This window comes from Lissotriton helveticus, chromosome 1_2 (assembly GCF_964261635.1).
Source record: "Lissotriton helveticus chromosome 1_2, aLisHel1.1, whole genome shotgun sequence".
NCBI classification, from domain to species: domain Eukaryota; kingdom Metazoa; phylum Chordata; class Amphibia; order Caudata; family Salamandridae; genus Lissotriton; species Lissotriton helveticus.
In genome coordinates, this window is record NC_136058.1 from 7,451,425 (window position 1) to 7,456,757 (window position 5,333).

At 53.8% G+C, this 5,333-nt stretch overlaps 1 non-coding gene across 1 annotated transcript; it reads left to right on the forward strand.

Annotated features, from left to right (window-relative positions):
- Nucleotides 1-416: 416 nt before the first annotated feature.
- On the forward strand, nucleotides 417-488 carry TRNAA-CGC (transfer RNA alanine (anticodon CGC)). The gene has a single exon. It is a non-coding gene; the product is annotated as a tRNA-Ala (tRNA).
- The last annotated feature ends 4,845 nt before the right edge of the window (nucleotides 489-5,333 follow it).

Below are 5,333 nucleotides of genomic sequence, written 5' to 3' on the forward strand. Positions count from 1 at the left end.
CAAACCGGGCATCAGCACACCTCCAGGCATCCCAGGAGAGGGGAGGAGGCCCCACCGGAAAAGAAACACCACCCCACACGACGGAGGCAGCACACGACCAACGCTCCAAGCCGAGCTCCAGGCATCCGTGCAACTACCCCAGTAGAACAGGAGAGGGTAGGAGAGGGAACGCAGTGCAGTGGAACAGACTCCTCCAACGGAAAGCGATGAAAGAACAACACTGCCGAGCACTTACCGTCAGCAGACCCCCACCAGACGCCAAGCCAGGACGCCAAGAAGCAGAAGACCAGCGTCCAGGCCACAGCGCACGTGAACACCGGGCAACGTAGAAGTCAAATGTAGAGGAAGCGCAGCAAAGACCCCTGCAATGGGGAACGAAACAAACAGCCGCTCCATAAACAGTAGAGGCTAGTGGAGGGGATGTAGCTCAGTGGTAGAGCGCATGCTTCGCATGTATGAGGCCCCGGGTACAATCCCCGGCATCCCCAGGAGTCTCTGGTCTGTAGCTTGGCGATTTCCAGAAGGCCAGCCTGCCACCTTAGCACAAAACACAAAAACACGGCACGGCACAGTGCAAGTACAGCGAACAAGGCCATCCCAGAAGAGACGGCATACCGGACCTGCACGTTCTCCCCACAGATCACATGTAGCTCCAAGAACGTCCTAGGGTGATTAGAGCATAGAACCAGGCAGCAACAAAAACCCCACGGACATCGGGCAAAACTTTTTCAGCCAGAAAGATCCCCGTAGCAGCCGCTACATGGGGAGGCAAAGAAAACCTGTCCCACCGAACAGGCGAAGCAGCCAGTATCCACCGGCACGGATAGTGGTCAGAGTCCCGTCCGGACTCGGGGCTACCGGGAGCCCGCAGCGGCAGCCAGCGGGGCAAACAACCCTGGAAACACTGCACCGCCGAGCAGGAAATGGAGTTTTCAGCACCAATAGGCACAAATCAGGACGGGCATCCCAGCCGGAAACTCTCCGATGCGGCAAGGAAGTCAGACGCGGAACCAGAACAGCGTCCCGACCTCCCGCAGCTATCAATCCAAGTGCTCCTCCCAGAAGGCCTACTGGGCACAGAATGCGCAACCGTGTACAAACACTGATCAGGCACGACTCCGCTCCAAGCACCGGAGCGCCCGGAGCCCACCCGGGCGTCCGCCCACACCAGCACCCGGCACCGAACACGGCCGATGGGTGTAACAGGGGGCAATGCGCATGCGCGCAAAATCCAGGAAGACGCCGCCGAGACAGCCGGCAGTCCCAGAGCAGTCGGGAGAACAAAGCGACCCAGAGGCACACGCAGGAGCTGTCACCAGGGCCCCCACAAGGCAAGGAGGCAATGGCGACATCGGGGAATCCAAAGGGGAGGAGCGCGCCCCAAAACAGCCCAGCGTTCACAGCCCCAAGCCCCTACCTGGTCCATGGTCGAAGATCCAGCAGGAAAGCAGCAAGCAGCAGGAGGAAGATCCACAGCACAACCATCAGCGTGACTGGGGCAGGAAAAACGAAACAGGAAGACCCACAAAGCCCAGCAGTACGGGTCACCTGAATCCAGGAGGAGAAAGGGAAGCCCAGCAGCCCCACTCCAAGAAATCCCACGACGGTCCATGGGAGCCCCCCAGAGCCCAGCAGAGGAGGATCCACAGGACAAACGAAGCAGGTAAGCGCCCGGCACTCACCCCAGCGTCTCCCATCAAGCAAACCACCGACAGGAAACAAAACAGGATATGCTTCTGGTGGTGAGGTGTGTTATAGCACCTGACAGGAGGGTGGGTGGAGTCTAAAAGCGTTTCCTGTTTTGTTTCCTGTCGTGTGGAATACCTCATGAGTAATGACTGGGTCGAGGACGAGGGACGTAGAGGTAATGACAGGATAGCAAAGATATGGGTTGGCAGTGTTCACAAGGCTTGCACTTATGATGCCCTGTGGTCCTAGTTTGCTGTGCTGTACCTATTCTTTATGTGCATGTGAGGCTTCTAGACTGACTGCACTCTCTTTTGCACCCTGTGCTCCCACCCATGAACCCTGGGACCCCCGCTCCCTGCACTTTTACTCCTTTTCACCATCTCCTCCTCTTACCCCCTGACAGTGGCAATAGTGCTGGCTTTTGTATTATGAATGATTGATTGTTAAACAACATTAGAATGACGCGCGGCCACAGCATGAACAGTGGCGAGCGTGCGCGCGCACACACCACACCCGCATGCACCCCCTTGCCCACATGGACATTCTGCAGCAGGGCGAGATTTTAGGTGTGTGTGAAGTAATCCCCCACTTCTTTTGCCTTTCCTATGTTTTACTCAGTCTTGCAAACGTACGTTCAACTTGCAAAAGCTCAAAAGTTTGTCCTTGCCAATTCTTTAAGTGCTTCGAGCGGACCCGTGCACGTGCTCCAGGAGGGACGACCTCCAGGGGCTTCATTAGTTACCTTCTGTAAAGTTGTCTGGGTAGTAAATGAAGGCACAGTGCAGGTTTGGTACTAAAGGAACTTTATTTAATTATGTGAGTGACAGAGGAGCGCCGGCCGGCGCTTCCGATCGTTCTCTCCTCTTTTGCGCGCTCGCCTAGGCTGCGCGCGCACCCTCTCATACTGCCGTCGCACGTCACGCCTACGTGACGTGCAACCACTAGACTGCGTATGCTACATATCTCCCCCTTTTTATTAATCAAGAAAGAGTCACTTACAGTTCATCGTCCAATTCAAAATCTCGGTATCTGGAAGGTCTTACCACCTGCCTTCCACTCCTTGTGACCTTGACTGGGTTCCCCATGGACTCTTGACTCTGAGTCCCAGGGTTTACTGTCCCCCCATTCTCAACTCGTCCTTCCTGCATGCTTCTCTCCAGCCTGTCCCATTCAAATCCTTGACTACCATTTTCTCCTTCTTCTCCGCTTTCCGTTCCGGCTCTCTCTCCAACTTGCTGTTCCGCGGCTGCTTGATCCGTCTCCACTTCGGGGCCCTCCTTGTCTTCCCAGTCGGCACTCTGTTGTTCCCAGCCCAAAACTTTGTTGCACCTGGCCATGCGGTCTTGGGACCACACGTTCCCGTCACTTAGTAGGGCAGCCCGATCATACACTTCTACCACTTGCAACGGCTTGCTGTACTTGCTGTCTCCCTTCTTCTGCAGGGTGGCCAATCTTACTCTTACCCACTCTCCTTGCTCCAGACCTGTGCCTTTGACATTCCTTCGTTTGTTGTAGTGGTTGCTGTAGATTGTCTGTGCTTTCTCCAGGTTGGCCCGCACCACCGCGGGGGACCATTCACTGGTGATGAGCTTCTCTTTCCAAATCCTGTTGTCGTGGGTAAAGGGTTCACGTCCTCTCAGTATTTGGAATGGACTATACCCCGTTCCTGTGGGAGTTATTCTGTAGGCCCATACCATGTTCTCTAGCGCCTTCTCCCAGTTCTGTTCACTTGAGATGGCCGCTTGTATGGCTCCCATCACTACCCTGTTAAATCTTTCCACTAAACCGTTTCCGGCAGGATGGTAGATTGAGGTGTGTTTGACGGTGACGCCATTTCTGTGCATGAACTTATTCCATTTTTCAGACGTGAATTGGGGCCCATTGTCACTCAAGATTGATTTAGGTATTCCTTCCCTCGTAAAAGTCTCAGACAGGAACTTAAGGATGTTCTCCGTGTCCATGGCTTCATCTACTCTCAGTTCTGGCCACTTTGAATATCGGTCCATAAGCACACACACATATTTCTGTGTGCCTTGGTCGTCTAGGACCGGTCCCAAAATGTCTATGGATAGTTCTTCCCACGGATTTGAAGGGGGGTCAAACTTTCCTATCGCTGGCCTCAATGGTCTTAATGTCTTGTCCGCCCGTTGACATTGGGGACACTCTCTGACATGTCTTTCAGCTCTTATGTCCATGCCTGGCCACCAGTAGTTTTGTTTGGCGCGTGCCTTGAGCTTCCCTATGCCCAGGTGTCCTTCATGTAGCAAGTCCATCAGTTTTGAGGTGAGAGTACTTGGGGGAATCACCTTATCTCCTCTGTATATGAAGATCCCTCTGTCTCCTATCGACAGTTCTTCCCGCACCTCGAAGTACGGCTTGAGGTTTGCTCTCACGTTCCTTTTATCCGGCCATCAATGTACTATGTACTCCTTCACTTCCTTTATGTCGGTGTCTTCTTCATATGACTCTGTCCACTCTTGTAGACTGATCAACTTCTCTTGGTCCTCTATTAGAGCTACCAAATCCCCACTGCCGGCAGGGTCATCCTCTCCTGGCTCCATGGCGGCTGCTCTGCTCAGATAGTCCGCTACTCTGTTCCGGCTCCCCGGAATATACTCGACATCATACCTGAACTCAAGCAACTTTAGAGACATCTTGGATATCCGAGGGGTGGCACTGGCATGTCCGCTCGACGTCAGCACCTTCACCAACGGTTTGTGGTCTGTTCTGAGTAAGAATCGTGTTCCCCACAGAAATTGCCGGAATCTCATCATGGCCCATACGACCGCCAGCATTTCTTTCTCGATCACGCTGTATTTGCTCTCTGTATCCGTCAGTGCTCTGGATGCGAAGCTGATGGTTTCCATCTCCCCTCTGCCTCTGTCTTGCATGAGTACAGCACCCAGGCCTTTGTCACTGGCATCTGTCGTCAGAATGGTGGTGCCTTGTGGGTCGTACCCCTTGAGGGGGACAGCTCCTGTGACATCCCTTTTGATCAATTCAAACTCTGCTTGGGCTTCCGGTGTCCATTGGAACACTGTGCTGTCTCTGGTCAACAGCCTCAGATTGTGGGTCTTGGACGCGAAGTGTACCACAAACTTGCTATAATACTCCGCCATCCCCAGGAACGACCTGACCTCTTCCTTGTTCCTGGGCGGCGGTGCTTCAGCGATGGCTTTGACATTTTCCGACTTGGGGGTAACACCCTGTCGTCCGATCTCGTGACCTAGGTACGTCACCGACTGCAGTCCCAAACGACACTTCGACCACTCCGCTGTGAGGCCTTTGTTCTCTAGTGTCTTCAGCACCTTCCCCAGCTTTTGGTCATGATCTTGCTGGTCTCGCCCCATCACCAAGATGTCATCCTGGAAATACTGGACATCCTTGCAGTCTCTGAACAGTTGGTGCATCATTTTCTGAAAAACAGCGGCTGCTGAGGCCAGCCCAAAAGGCATCCGACAAAATTGGTAACACCCAAACGGGGTGATGAAGGACGTGAGTCGTTTGCTGTCTGGGTGCAGTGCAATTTGGTGATAGGCCGAGGTCAAGTCGATGGTGGAATACCACTGCACCCCCCTGGTCTTGGTCAACATTTCTTCGATTCTGGGGAGGGGAAATTTCTCCACAACGATATTCTTATTCAG